Below are 14,337 nucleotides of genomic sequence, written 5' to 3'. Positions count from 1 at the left end.
AAGGGAGAAAGAGGGGGAGAGGAGAGAGGTGAAAAGAGAGCAAAGAGAGGGAGAAGAAGGAAGGGAAAAGGGAAGAGCAGGGAAGGAAGAGGAGAGGGGACAGTTGAAAGGGGGAGAGGAAAGAGAAGGAGAAGAAACGGGGAAAGGAGATATGGGAGAGGGAATAAGGGTAAGAGGAGAGCCTAAAGCAGTTCTTCTCATAAAAACTGAAGAACCAAACTTGATCATTAATAGGTGAGGAATGAGGGTACAGAGAAGTCAGAGGTACTTCCTTGACTGGGCTGAAATACATTGCAGTTCAGTTTAATGTTCCCTGTCCCTTTTTTTTGCCGGAACTTGGATATTTCTTTTCATTTTCAGCATATTTGCGTGTCTCTGTGCCCCTGAAGATAAGTTAACTTTGTAGCTGTCAGCCAAGATCTGGGTATTCATTCCCCCCACTTCCCTCACTCCCTCTTATCTTTTTTTCTATCCTTGGCACCTTTGACAACATGTAACAGAGCAGGAGCTCCATAAAAACTCATTGGTCGACTGGTTGGTTGGTTGGTTAGTTGGTTGGTTTGTGGAGGCCGACAATTACAATCCTTCCCCCACAAAAAAGCAGAAATTGTCCCTGTAGGAATATTTCTTAAGTAGAAAGTAGGGGAATTTGGTAGATTTCTTAGAAAAGTACTTCTCCCAAGCTGTTCCAAATGATTTGGAATGCTCTTTCCCGTTCTAGGGGCAGTGTGATAACAATAAACAGATACTAGTTCTGGCATGAGATGATGGGTCTAAATGCCATCTCTGAACATAACTACTCAGTGACCTTTGGAGAATCACATCACTTCCACTGCCTCAGTTCCTTATCTGTAAAAGGAGGATCCTAAACTAGGTGTCCTCTGAGCTTCTCTCTGGCTTCAGATCTATGATCTGATGCTTTTAAACAGGTGAGCAGGGTAGGAAAAGTAGGAAACTCAAGTAGGATGTCGGGAGGAGAAGGATTTACAAATTGTCTTTTATAGTACTCTCTAGTCAGTGTCATAACAAGGGGACTTTGTCTCAAGCCACTAGAATTTAAAGGGCAGGCCCAGCACTTTCAATGAAGCTGAGAACCAAGTTAGCAAGAATAATTAGTGAAAGGAAAAAGCTACTAGATGTCATGTTCCTACTTTCCCTGAGGCTTTACCCTATATAAATAAGCTCCTCTGTAGCCCAGTCTCATGGCATCCTGAAGTCTCCATTCATAGGTCCTTGAACTGCAGCACTTCTTCACTACTTCCCAACCTCATTCACCTCAAAAAGTTGATTCTGGTCTGCATTTTCCATTGCTCACCTCATGAAATTTTTTGTGACACTTGCCCTGGGTAACAAAAGTGCTTATTATGTTTTTTTCTGTGGAGTCAGACAAGTCAAATGCAATAAGCTGGTGGGGAGAGGAGGGGTTGTTACACAAATTTATATTATCATCTACTACTATGACTGATGACAGGGGGAAAGACTACTGACCTTAATATATCAACCCCTCCCTTATCTGGTCTCGGCTTCATCTAAGGAACACAATCATATTTCTTTATCCACACCTTACTACATTATATGGGATCTCAGGATCCCTTAACAGATATTTTGAAAGTTTAACTATCATATTAAAGGTTCTCTCAGCTGGAAGAGATGGAAGTTGTGTTTCCAGCAATAAAAGACAAGCTGTCAATCTGTTAAATAAATTTCTACTAAAAACTAACTGCACACATAGAGTATTACCATAATTTATTAGAACAATTAGAATGCATCCTTGTTGTCTTCTAATTAGATTATTCCTGGTTCTGGTAATTACACTAGACAGGAGAGAATAATAGTTTCAGGATTCTAAGATCATCTACAGATGATGTGAAGAGAGCACGATCAATAATGTTGATCTCCAGAACATTTAAATTCCCAGAAAGAGATATTTTATCATGAGCGAGTCGTCTCTTCTCATCAGCATTATTCCTCAGCGTCTGTGTTCATCTTCTCCTGAGTTGAAAAGTGAAGGTTTAGCATAAATGATGGGCGTTTGTTCAAGTGTCAGGATCATCCGAAGGCTAGTCCACCTTTGCCTTTCTGGGGCTTGGATGCTGGTGGTATCGCTTCAGTAGAAAATACAAATGAGTAACGGGAAGCAAAAGGACTCAAGAGACCCTGAGGAGGAGCCACATGTGGGTATTTGAGATCAAACAAGTTCTGGGTTCTGATCCTAGAAGAGGGTCAAAAAGGTTTTCAAATTGATGAAGCATTATTGAAAATGAGATGGAGAACGCTGAGCAGAAAATGGGAAGAAATGGGCCACCTTATTCTAGATGGGATTTTAAAGAAACACAGTACTGAAATGTCCACCTAGGAGGACGATCAGTTCATCTACAAGCATTTATTAAGCACTTACTGTGTAACAGAAATTGGAGATGTTATCAATATCATTGAGAGATAGTAGATGTTATTTCCATTGGGATAACATTAAGGAAAGGAATGGTAACTGTCTTTGGGGCATTTTGGTCAAAATCAATTCAACAAATATCAGGCATTCAGTTAGCTGTTGAAAGGAAAATTCTTCATTTGGGCTTTTACCCTGATTAACAGCGCAAAAGTAAAAAAAGAGAATGAAAAGGAGTTTGTTATAAGTACATCAGCATAGCCACAGATGTTGGCTGATCACTGGAGATCAGCCATTGAAGCAAAGTGGGGCCAGCTTTCTTTGGAATCTTTCGAAAAGAGAAAAAGACAATTCAGATAGGTCAAGGTCAGCAAAAGGGGCTGGGCCCTCGCATCTCAGTTCCTTCCCAAGGTAACGAGTACGTGACAACTTCCAGATACATACAGGTAGGGGGTGACTTGACTATGTGACAAATATCAGGCGACTGGATGACATCTTTCCCCAACATGATGATGACAATGGTGATGACTATAACAATGATGATGATGACGATGATGATGCTGATGGTGGTGATGCTGATGGTACTACCGATGGTGATGATGGTGGTGATGCTGATGGTGATGATAACTGGTATTTATATAGCTCTTTAAGATTTACATAACCCTTTACAAATATTATCTCATTTTTATTTTCATAACAATTTTGGAAGACAGGTGCTATTAATATTAGCCCTATTTGATAGAAGAGGAAACTGAGGCACAGATAGGTTAAGTGGCTTGCCAGGGGTTACACAGCTAATAAGGGTATGATTCTCAATTTGAATTCAAGTCTTCCCGACTCCAGGTCCAGCACCATCCACAATGCCACTTAATATCTGTGTGTTCCTGATTAACTTGCAACTATGACAAGAGAATTGTTAAAGACATAGTGTGGGATGATGCAAAGAATGCTAGTTTTGGAGTCATTGGACCTGGTTGCAAGTCCTGGATCTGCCACTTACTATTTGTGTGACCTTAGGGAAAGTTACTTAACATCGGTGGGCCTCATTTTCCTCATCTAAGCTGGACTGAACTGAACGGAATTGCCTTTACGGTCCCTACCAGCATGAATTCTAAGCTACTATGAACCTGGCATTTCCTGCTGGATCTCAGCTACCCAGCACACATGCCTGTGCCACCCTGCTCTTAAATGAAATCTCATCCCCTTCTGCTTAAGTGACATAGCCTGGGCCCAGCTCCTGCAATGTAAAGGCCTAATGAGAAAATGTCTAGACAGTATTGACCTGATACCACAAACAGACTCAAAGTATTGCTTCCTTTCTCTCTGTGTCCAAATGACACCCAAACCAGGGTCTTTCCTAAGTACCCAAAATGCTTTCTTTTCCCAAGGGCATTTTTTTCAGGTACTTCTAGAATAGATCCTTCTCCTCAATATAAATAAGGACTTTGAATGTTTAATAACAAGTACTTGGAGGAAGAAAGGAAGGAAGGAAGGAAGAAGGAGAGGAAGGAAGAAAGGAAAGATGGAAGGAAGAGAAGGATAGAAAGACAGAAGGAAGGAAGGAGGGAGGAAGAAAGAAAGAAAGGGAAGGTGGGAAGGAGGAAGGAAGAAAGGAAGGAAAGAAAGAAAGAAGGAAGACACACAGGGAGGGAGGAGGTGTGATGTGATGTCACAAGTTTGCTTAATTCCTATCAAAGCAGAGCAGTTCCCTTGGTTTCTGCCCTTCCTGTCTTCATCTCCTCTGATGCTGTGGCCAAAATGAAGCCTGATACATTAAAACAGACAGAGGCTTCTAGAAAGCAAAGTCTCAAAGGAAGATAGTTTTTCTTATTCAAATAAAAAGAAACAAACATCTTGTTATGTTGAAAAAGTGTCCAAGGTAAAAAAAAATCTATCTTGTTGAAGAAAGTAGAAAGAAAAACATAGCCCAAGGATGGTTCCCACCAACATAAATAGCACCCTCGAAATGCCACCTGAAGTGCAAGATTACCATCTTGTGCTTTTAACCCATATCTTCTCAAAACTCCTTAAAATATTGCTGCCTCAGAGCAAACAGTCAGTCCCTTGGGTCTATGGGTTCTCTCCATTGTTGATTTAGAGCCAGGCAAGCCTTCCATTCACACAGAAATGTGAAATTCTAACAGGAATGACACCTGGATAACTAGAAACCTTATCTACAGATAACATTGGGCACTTCCCCAAATGAGATGCCTTTAATTTATTGCAAGCTTAGTAAAATCCTACATTTGTCTGAAAGGAAGCGAAAGGAAACCAATCATGAATTCTTCTTCCTCTGTGCTAATGAAAGGAGCCAGAGAATGACACATTACTCATGTCTTTGCCTCCTCCTCCTCCTCTTCCTCCTCTTCCTCCTCCTCCCCCAACAGTAGCAACAGGAAGGTCTGGGAGTAGAGGCAGCCAGCATGTCATATTGTCACAGGATATATTTAGCTTTGAGGTCATGTTGGCTGTATAAAGCTCTGAGCCAGCAAAATATGGATGTGTCCTCCTCAGTACACAGAAATGGAAATAAGGATGGAAAATGAAATTCGGGTATGTGTTTAAAAGGATGGGAAGTTATTTAAAAGCAAGAAACTACTTCTGATTGAGGAAGATTTCTACAGAGGAAGCAATTTTTTTTTTCATAAAAATGTGGCCCCAAGCATAAATATCTTACAAATATAAGGAAGGTTTGTCACTCTATCTCCTGAGCCACCTATGGAAGTCATATAATTTCTATGAATCTCGGTTTCCTCTATAAAATGAGATGCTAAGATAACACATATAAAGTGCTTTAGAAACATTAGAGGGTCATGTAAATGGTATTGATTATTATTGTATTTATGCATATACGTGTATATCAGGGTATACAAGTCTAATAAATGTTATTAATGTGACATGTAATTAATATATTATATTATACATGTCTAATAAATGTATGTGTTATATAATAGTATGTGCATGTATATTTATATATTGTGCATTTATGTATATGTAAGGATCCATAAGTCTAATAAATATATTATATATAATATAGAGGCTTTTCTAAGTCTAATATATTGTATAACATTTGTTAGACTTATATATTATATATTTATTAGACTTGTAGACCCTTACATACACACATATATAAATACATTCTAGATAATATTGTACATATTATAGACTCTTAGTACTAAAAAAAACACCTTGGAGTCATCTAGTCTTCATTGCTACTACCTTTACCATCAAACCAATTCAGGGAATCCATTCTATATTTAAATAATTCTAGAGGAGACCATTTAATAAGGCTTTTATTCTTTAAAACTGGGTTTTCATCTCAACAAATAAACATGTATTACATACCGGCTATGGGCAGGTTATTAGCATACAAATGCAAAATCATCTCTGCCCTTTTGCATTCCCCTGGGAAAAAACAGAATATGTTCACATACAGATAAATACATATCAAGGGAATCTGAGAAGCCAGAAAACTCGAACAAATGTTGGGATGCAGAGGAGAGGGAGATCAGAGAGGATTTCACAGAGGAAGTGACATCTGAGTTAAAGGAAGCATTAAAAAAACATTCTGGATGGCAAGGATGAGGGAAAAAGACATTGTAGGCATGGGATGTCTTCCAGCCTGAAAAGATGCAGAGGAGAAAGATGATAGAATATCAGAAATCACAGAATTACTAATTAGTTAATTAGCTTGTAGTGTATGTGTGTGCACATGAGTGGGGGGTGTTATAACCAATTGCAGTATATGTGTGTGCACATGAGTGGGGGGGTTACAGCCAATTTGGGAGCACTCTCTAGGCCAGATGGGACATTTAAATTTTATCCTAGAGGCAAGAGAGAACCACCCAAGATGGGGATGGAATAAGAAACAACCATTTATTAAGTATCTACTATGTGCCAGCCACTGTGTTAAGGATTTTGCAAATATCTCATTTGAGATAATAAAACTTAAAGTTAGGGGAGGATGAAATGGTTCAGTTTGTGCCTTAAGAAACTAATGTTCCCTTCTATGTGTGCATATGGTTGGGTGAAAAAGAGACTAGAAATCAGGGAACCAAAGGTATTATAAGACAGACCTCGAGATATCATTTTAGATTGGTTAAAATGATAGAAGGGGAAAGTGATAATGTTGTAGGGAATGTGGAAAAATTGGGACGCAGAGTCATTGTTGGTGGAATTGTGAACCAATCCAATCATTTTGGAAAGCAATCTGGCATTTGAGTTATTATACCCTTTGATGGAGCAATACTACTACTTGGTCTGTTGACAAAGATAACTAGGGAAAAAGGAAAAGAACCTCTATGTTGTAAAATGTTTACAGAAGCTCTCTCTTAGAAATTAGAGGGATGCCATCAGTTGGGGAATGGTTGAATAAGTTGGGCTATATGACTGTGAAAGAATACTACTGTGCCATAAAAAATGATGAGCTCGATGATCTTAGAAAAACACGAATAGACTTACACGACATAATGAAGAGTGAAATGAGAAGAACCAAGAGAAGGTTGTATACGGTAACAACAATATTGTTTTAAGAACAACTCTGAGTGTCTAAGGCATTTCGACTATTATAAATACTAAAATTAACTGTAAAGGACCTATGAAGAAAGATACTATTTGCACCCAGAGAAAGAACTGATAGACTATATGTGTGTGTGTATATAAACATATATATATATATATATACACACACATATATACACACAAATATGCATATGTATTGTGCATATATGTATATATAATATATATGTATGTGTGTATATATGTAGATATATATATAATATTTATATGAGTTATTTTAACTATTAGAAATACTCAAATTAACTATGAAGGACATATGAAGAAAAACATTATCTGCATCCAAAGAAAGAACTGATAAAAGTATGTATAGGATAGTTTTATATTTAAAAATACGTATATTATCTAAACATATATGTATATATATGTATATTTGCATCTAATGGTAGCCATTTCTAGGGTGGGAGGAGAAGAAGAAAGAAAAGCAAAAAAATTGCATGATAACTTTGCTGTATATTAAAAGGAATAGCAATTTCTGCATAGTTGACTTGCAGTTTCACGTGCAATCATCTTTTTTATTGTACTATGTTACGGAAATACTTATTTTGTTCCAAAAAGTAAAAAAAAAGACAGGATGTGACAATGTAATAAGAAAGGTACAAAATAAGTACTCTAGAACTTAGTCAAGAGGAGTTCATTGTCAAAGGAAAATATCATTTCTTCTCCTTCCCTTCCCTTCTCCAGGCTGCTCAATCCACCATAGCCTCTACCACCCCTTGGTGTCGGCTGTAAATTAGATGAATTTAGTTACAGCTTTCAGATATAATTCTCCTACATTTCAGGCACAGTACCTGGCACATAGCAAATACTATATAAATATTAGTTATTTATTATTATTTATTATGATTATTGCACTAAACCTATTAATATTGTGAATACTGTGGTACTTCTGGGAGCAGAACCAACCAAAATGGAAAAGTAGAGTAGCACTCAGCCAAGATCTCCCCACATTCCTCTCCAAACAACTTTAAAATAACACTTCAAATTGAATTCTGAAATCCCAGTTGAATTTTAAATAAAATAGTAGTAAAGAGATTATAGCAATATATCATAAAGATTGCACACTATGATCAGGTAGAATTTGGACAAGGAATGCAGGGCTATTTCAGTATTAGGAAAATAGCATAATTGACCACATAAATAACAAAAAATTGTACGATTATATCAATAGATGCAGAAAAAGCTTTGAAAAAATATACCTCCCATTCCTATTAAAAACACTAGAAAGTATAGGAATCAATGGAGCCTTTTTTTTTTATTTTCTTCTTTTAATCTTTACATATTCTTTGAATTTCTGAAATCAATACAAAACTGAGTATACAAAAAATATATTTATAAAGATCATTTACTAAATTTTAATCATTAATGCCAACAGAAGTGTCATATCACTCTGATTGCTAATTTTTTAAGAAAATATTTTTAATCATTTAACCTTTCTCCCTTAACATGTTAATTAAACTATGTTTCTCTACATCACCATTTTTAACAGTTTCTTGAGAATAATTAATGAAAACAGCTTATTTTAAACAAGAAATTTATTTAAACAAGATGTTTGACTTGAAGGAAAAACTATCTAGGACCAATTTTTTTTATAGTAATTTACCCCTACTGGGAAACAGAGATTGCCCTACATGTAACAGCTACGTACAAAAAAAAAAGTCATAAAAGCATCATTGGTTTTGCAATGATAAAGAAAAACACTGAAATTATCCAATCAAACAAGGCACACAAGGATTTTTTGTGCATTTGTGGTTGTTAAACAGTAAGAGCAAAATAACTTACTGGAACATAAGGTTAAAAGTTGAACTAGCACGCCACCAGTGGAGAAAAGAGGTATTATCACAGAACCAGTTTGTTTTTCCCCTCCCCATCTCCATTTGACTTTATCAAAACATACCACTGGCCATTTAGTTAACAAAATATGCATTATGCCTGTGCACATATACCAGCTACTTTATGTACAATAAAGGAATGGGGGAAAGGAATCAAAGAAGGGAGAAAACTATACTGCGGGAGTCAGGATGTGGATGAACCAAATCTTGGTTTTCTAATTGTGAACATATTGTTTTCCTTGGGAGCACAGTTCTGGAGTAGAGTTGCCTCCTGTCTGCTTCTGGAATACTTCAATGGGATCTTCAGCCTCCATTTCCAACTGGGCAGGTGTATCTGTTTCATTGATTGGTTGCCCATCAAATGTTAATTTGATCTGCCTCATTGACAAACCCCATTGTTCACAATAGGCTTTCATTATTTTGCTAAGTGGTGTGTACCTCTTAATCTTAAATTGTACCAGCAAACCATCTTGCCTTGCCACCTTCCAATGAATGTGGTCATTGTTTTCAGTTTTGACTCCTCCCTCTGCTTTTCGTTGGCCTTGGTGAGTCCAGGGAGGGTCCTCAGCTGCTGCTTCACAAAAGAAGCACCAGGATGGTCCACTCCAAGAGAACATGGGAGAAGCACCAGTGGCAGGAGCAGGAAGGAGCAGGAAGAAGAGGAGGAGAAAGATGATGATGGTGATAGTGAGGAAGAGAAGGAGAAGAAAGAGGAGAAGGAAGAGGAACAATGGAGCCTTTCCTAAAATGATAAGTAGTATCTATCTAAAACTAATAGCAAGCATTATCTGTAACAGAGATAAATGTGAAACTTTTCCAATAAGATTGGAGTGAAGCAAGGATGTCTATTATCACCACCATTATTCAGCATTGTAGTAGAAATGCTAGCTGTAGTAAAAAGACAAGAAAAAGAAATTGAAGGAATAAAAATAGGCAACAAGGAAACAAAATTATCACTCTTTGCAGATGATATGATGGTATACTTAGAGAATCAACTAAAAAAACTAGTTGAAATAATTAACAACTTCAGCAAAGTTGCAGGATATAAAATAAACCCACATAAGTCATCAACATTTCTATATACCACCAACAAAATCCAACAGCAAGAGATAGAAAGAAAAATTCTATTTAAGATAACCACAGACAACATAATATACTTGGGACTCTACTTGCCAAGACAAACCCAGGGATTATATGAACACAATTACAAAAATAAATAAAGACAGATCTTAAAAACTGGAGAAATATTAATTGCTCATGGGTAGGCTTGAGTTAATAAAATAAAAATGAAAATTCCACCTAAGTTAATTTACTTATTCAGTACCATACCAATCGAACTACCAAAGAGTTCTTTTATAGAGCTAGAAAAAATACTAACAAAATTCATCTGGAAGAACAAAAGGTCAAGAACATCAAGGGAATCACTGAAAAAAAAAGTGAAGAAAGGCTGCTTAGAAATTCCAGATTTCAAATTAAATTACAAAGTGGCAATCATTGAAACGATTTGTTATTGAGTAAGAAATAGACTGGTGGATCAATGGAGTAGATTAGGTACACAGTACATAGTTGTAAATGACTATAATATTCTAGTGTTTGATAGAACCAAAGATCCAAGCTTTTGGAGTAAGTATTCAACTTCTGACAAAAATTGCTGGGAAAACTAGAAGGCAGTTTGGCAGAAATTAGGCATAGATGAACACCTCACATCATATGTCAAGATAAGGTCAAAATACACACGAAGGACAATATTATAAGTAAATTAGGGGAGCATGGAAAAACATACCTGTCAGATCTACGGATAAAGGGAGAGTTTATGACCAAAGAGGAGATAGAGTTGATTAAAGGAAATAAAACAGATAATTTTGATTACATGAAATTTAAAAAGCTTTGCACAAACAAAACTAATTTAGCCAAAATTAGAAGAAAAACAATAAACTGGGGAGTGTTGTTTTTTTTTTTTTGCGACAAGTTTCTCTGATAAAGTCCTTGTTTCTCAAATATATAAGGAACTGAGTCAAATTTATAAAAATAAGAGCCATTCATCTGCCATTAAATGGTCAAAGAATATGAATAGGCAGTTTCCAGAAGAAGAAATCGACACTATCGATAGTCACATGAAAAATTATCCACTACTTATAGAAATGCATATCAAAACAACTCTGAGATATGACCTCATTCCTATCAGATTGGCTAACATGACAGAACAGGAAAATGATAAATGCAGGAGGGGATGTTGAAAAAATGAGACACTAATTCACTATCAGTGGAGTTGTGAACTTATCCAAATATTCTAAAGAGCAATTTGGAACTATGCCCAAAGGGCTATAAAACTGTGCATACACTTTGACCCAATAATATCAGTCCTAGGTCCATATCCCAAACAGATCAAAGAGAGGAAAGAAAATGTACTTGTGCAAAAATTTTTATAGCAACTTTTTGTGGTGGCAAAGAACTGGAAATCAAAGTGATGCCCATCAATTGTGGAATGGATGAACAAGTTGCAATATTTTATTATGACGCAATACTATTGTGCTATTAGAAATTATGAGCAGAATGGTTTTAGAAAAGCATGAGAAGATGTATATGAACTGATGCAAAGTGAACAGAACCAGTAGAACATTGTACACAGTAACAGCAATGTTGTATGATGCTTGCCTTCTTGAGGTGGGGGGGGAGAGAAAGGAAGAGAATTTGGAACATAAAAGTTTAAAAATGATTGTTCAAATATTTTTTACATGTAATTGGAAAAATATTTAATGAAATAAATAACAATGATTTAAAAACTATGGACAATGTAAATTTCTGTTCAATAAAATAAGCGACAGTGTGAAAAGAGTTCTGAAAAAAAAGATTATGCATACCATGAGAGAAGATTCAAAACTATTTCAAAAGTATAAAGGATAATAGGAAATTAATGAATTATACGGACTCCCCACTTTTTTGTTTGTTGCTCAATCTGAATTCCATGCTGAGGTTGATATTTCCAAAGTCACAGATTCTGGTTGCTGAGCAGCCCAATGAGACCAACTAATGTAAAATTTCAAGAGTTGAGAAGGACCTCAGTGGTCATTGGGAAAGTCTTTCTTAAATGCATATGCATAGCAAACTCTAAAATTTATTTCCTTTCATATTGAATAGAGCTTCTGGAAGGATTATTATTGAGAGCTAAGAGGTGTTGAAACTGAAGAAGGTAGGGAATGCCTACCATAAGGAGAGGGACCTCACTGCCTCCATAGGCAGCCCATTCTTCATTTGGAGAGTTCTCAATATGAAGTCTCTCTTTAGATAAAGCTAAACTAAACTTGGCTCTTTGCTCCATTCATCCGTCTTCCATGGCCATGAAAAACAAGTCTTTTCTCCTCCAGGTGACAAGGAGATTTCTAAATGAGGAAAAGAAAATCTTCCAAAAGGAATCTCTTTCAGCTACATTGGCAAGAGAGGCAAACTGAAGGAATCTGTGAATACCTATCTAGTAGAATTCATTCCTATGTCACTTGCACCAAAATTAGCCAATGCACTACCCAAGAAATCTAGGGTGAAGATGATGGATTTGTACCCTTACAATAAAGAACAGCAAAAAAAAGAATGTCAAGTAAGGTTTTATATTAGTCGACATTTCCAAAGATGCACTCATTTGGGGGCCTTATCTGAACTCCCTTCAGGGCACACTGTTATGGGAATAAAGCAGGCCAAATTAAATCTAGAACTCCAGGCACAATTTTTCCCCTGTCACATGGTGACAAAATACTTTCATGGTGGATTTATGATGCCAGGTAACAAAGATACACTTTGACTTTTTTGTTCCTACTTTGTACTTCCAAATTAATACCACACACCACTGCTGCCATCATTGTAAATTTGTATGGGGCTTATGGCTATCTCCCGTAGGTACTTTCTAAATGATATAATCCAGATATCATTGTCTTTGGGTACCCATCGGCATTGGTCTATTTTCTCTTCTTCCTTACTGATATCTCCTTTTGATGACTTTCATAAGATATTTAAGCTTTCATTTTTTTTACTAAGGTAAATCTCTTTTAAAAAATTTCTTCTTCTCATTTCTAAGCCTTCCTGGACTTTAGTACAATTTCTGTACATTGACTGAGGCTTATATCGCCACATTTAGAAATTTGTGAACTTTACTGTGAAACTGACTCTTGCAGATAATGATTGGAAATGATAACTAAGAGCAGAACTGTGGCCTTCCAACTACAGACTGTCGACTCTCACTACATACACTGCTCTTGGTCTCAGATCTTTGCTGTTAACAGTTCAGCCAATTTGAAAAATACTATTTTTATCCATGACCAAAATCCCACATGATAGGAACCTTCAAGCCCCCAAAGATTTTAACTCAACACATTGAAAAGTGTTTTAGTTTTCCCAAATATGCAAACATTTTAATTTCTCTGCACTGATGAGTTTTGTTTTGTCTTGTTTGGGGCAATTTGTAGGCTGACATGATACATGGAGCTCAATTTCCCAAAGGAGGATACAGAGCCATCACTGGCATGGGGAGGTTGGATCTTTGCTTCAGGAGATAAAATGTAGCATGGCAGGAGGACCCAGCCCATGGCTTGCTTTTACCCTACGAATTTCTCTCCTGCTCAGCAAAATTCATCGGGTAATTGGACAACAAGATGCATTAAACTTAAAACCAGCAGACATCTTAGATGCCATGGAGTCCAAGACCCTCATTTGCAAATGAGGAAACATAAGTACAGAGCAACTGAATAACCTGCCCAGGGTCACACAGCTAGTAACTATTTAAGGCTAAATTTGAACCCCAGTCTCCCTACCTCAAACTCCCATGTTCTAAAGGAAACAGTAGCACAGACTTTCTCCTGTGCTTGGACACATTGTTAAGGATATTCTCAGAAAGCATAGCATTTTTCAAATATATTTACTATAGTTACCCGGGGAGACAGAATATTTTTAACTCCGGAGCTGCAAAGCTGTCTCCTGGAAGGGTTGTCCAAGGATATCTAGAGAGGCAAAAGAAAGGGGAAGAAGAAAGGAAAGAAGAAACTCATTGGAAAGACTAGTTCTGCCTTGGCAAATGGATAGAGGTTTGTTCTGAACATCTCTTAACTCATGGCATTTACCCCCGTCTCCTCCGAATACTGATATGGACCAGGATGACCAGGTCATGAAAAGATCAGTGTCATTTTTTAGGCTGCACAGAAAACAGGGAGAGAATTGTGTTGGGGACTCAAATGCTATACCAGCAGAGGGAAAGGTCTAGTAAGCCCTATCATTTGGGAAAAAGTCTGGCAAGGAACTATGTATTGGCTGATCCCAGAGCTGGAAGTTTGGTCACCAGGTTAGGATGATTTTTGGCCATGGCACCTCATGGAATATATCCACAAAGGCACAGAGATCTTAAAATTCAGCCCAAAGGGAGCATATCAACAGTTGTATGATTATTGACTAGAATAGAGAAATCCCTTGAATGAGTACTTTTATATCTAAATTTCTAATTATAGCCTTGGAGTGGGGTGGACCAAATCCAGCCAGATGAGTAAAGGAGATGCTTTAGGAGGT

Source organism: Trichosurus vulpecula, chromosome 9 (genome assembly GCF_011100635.1).
Source record: "Trichosurus vulpecula isolate mTriVul1 chromosome 9, mTriVul1.pri, whole genome shotgun sequence".
Lineage (NCBI taxonomy): Eukaryota > Metazoa > Chordata > Mammalia > Diprotodontia > Phalangeridae > Trichosurus > Trichosurus vulpecula.
The sequence above is the reverse complement of the archived record's forward strand: the minus strand, read 5'-3'. Positions refer to the sequence as shown.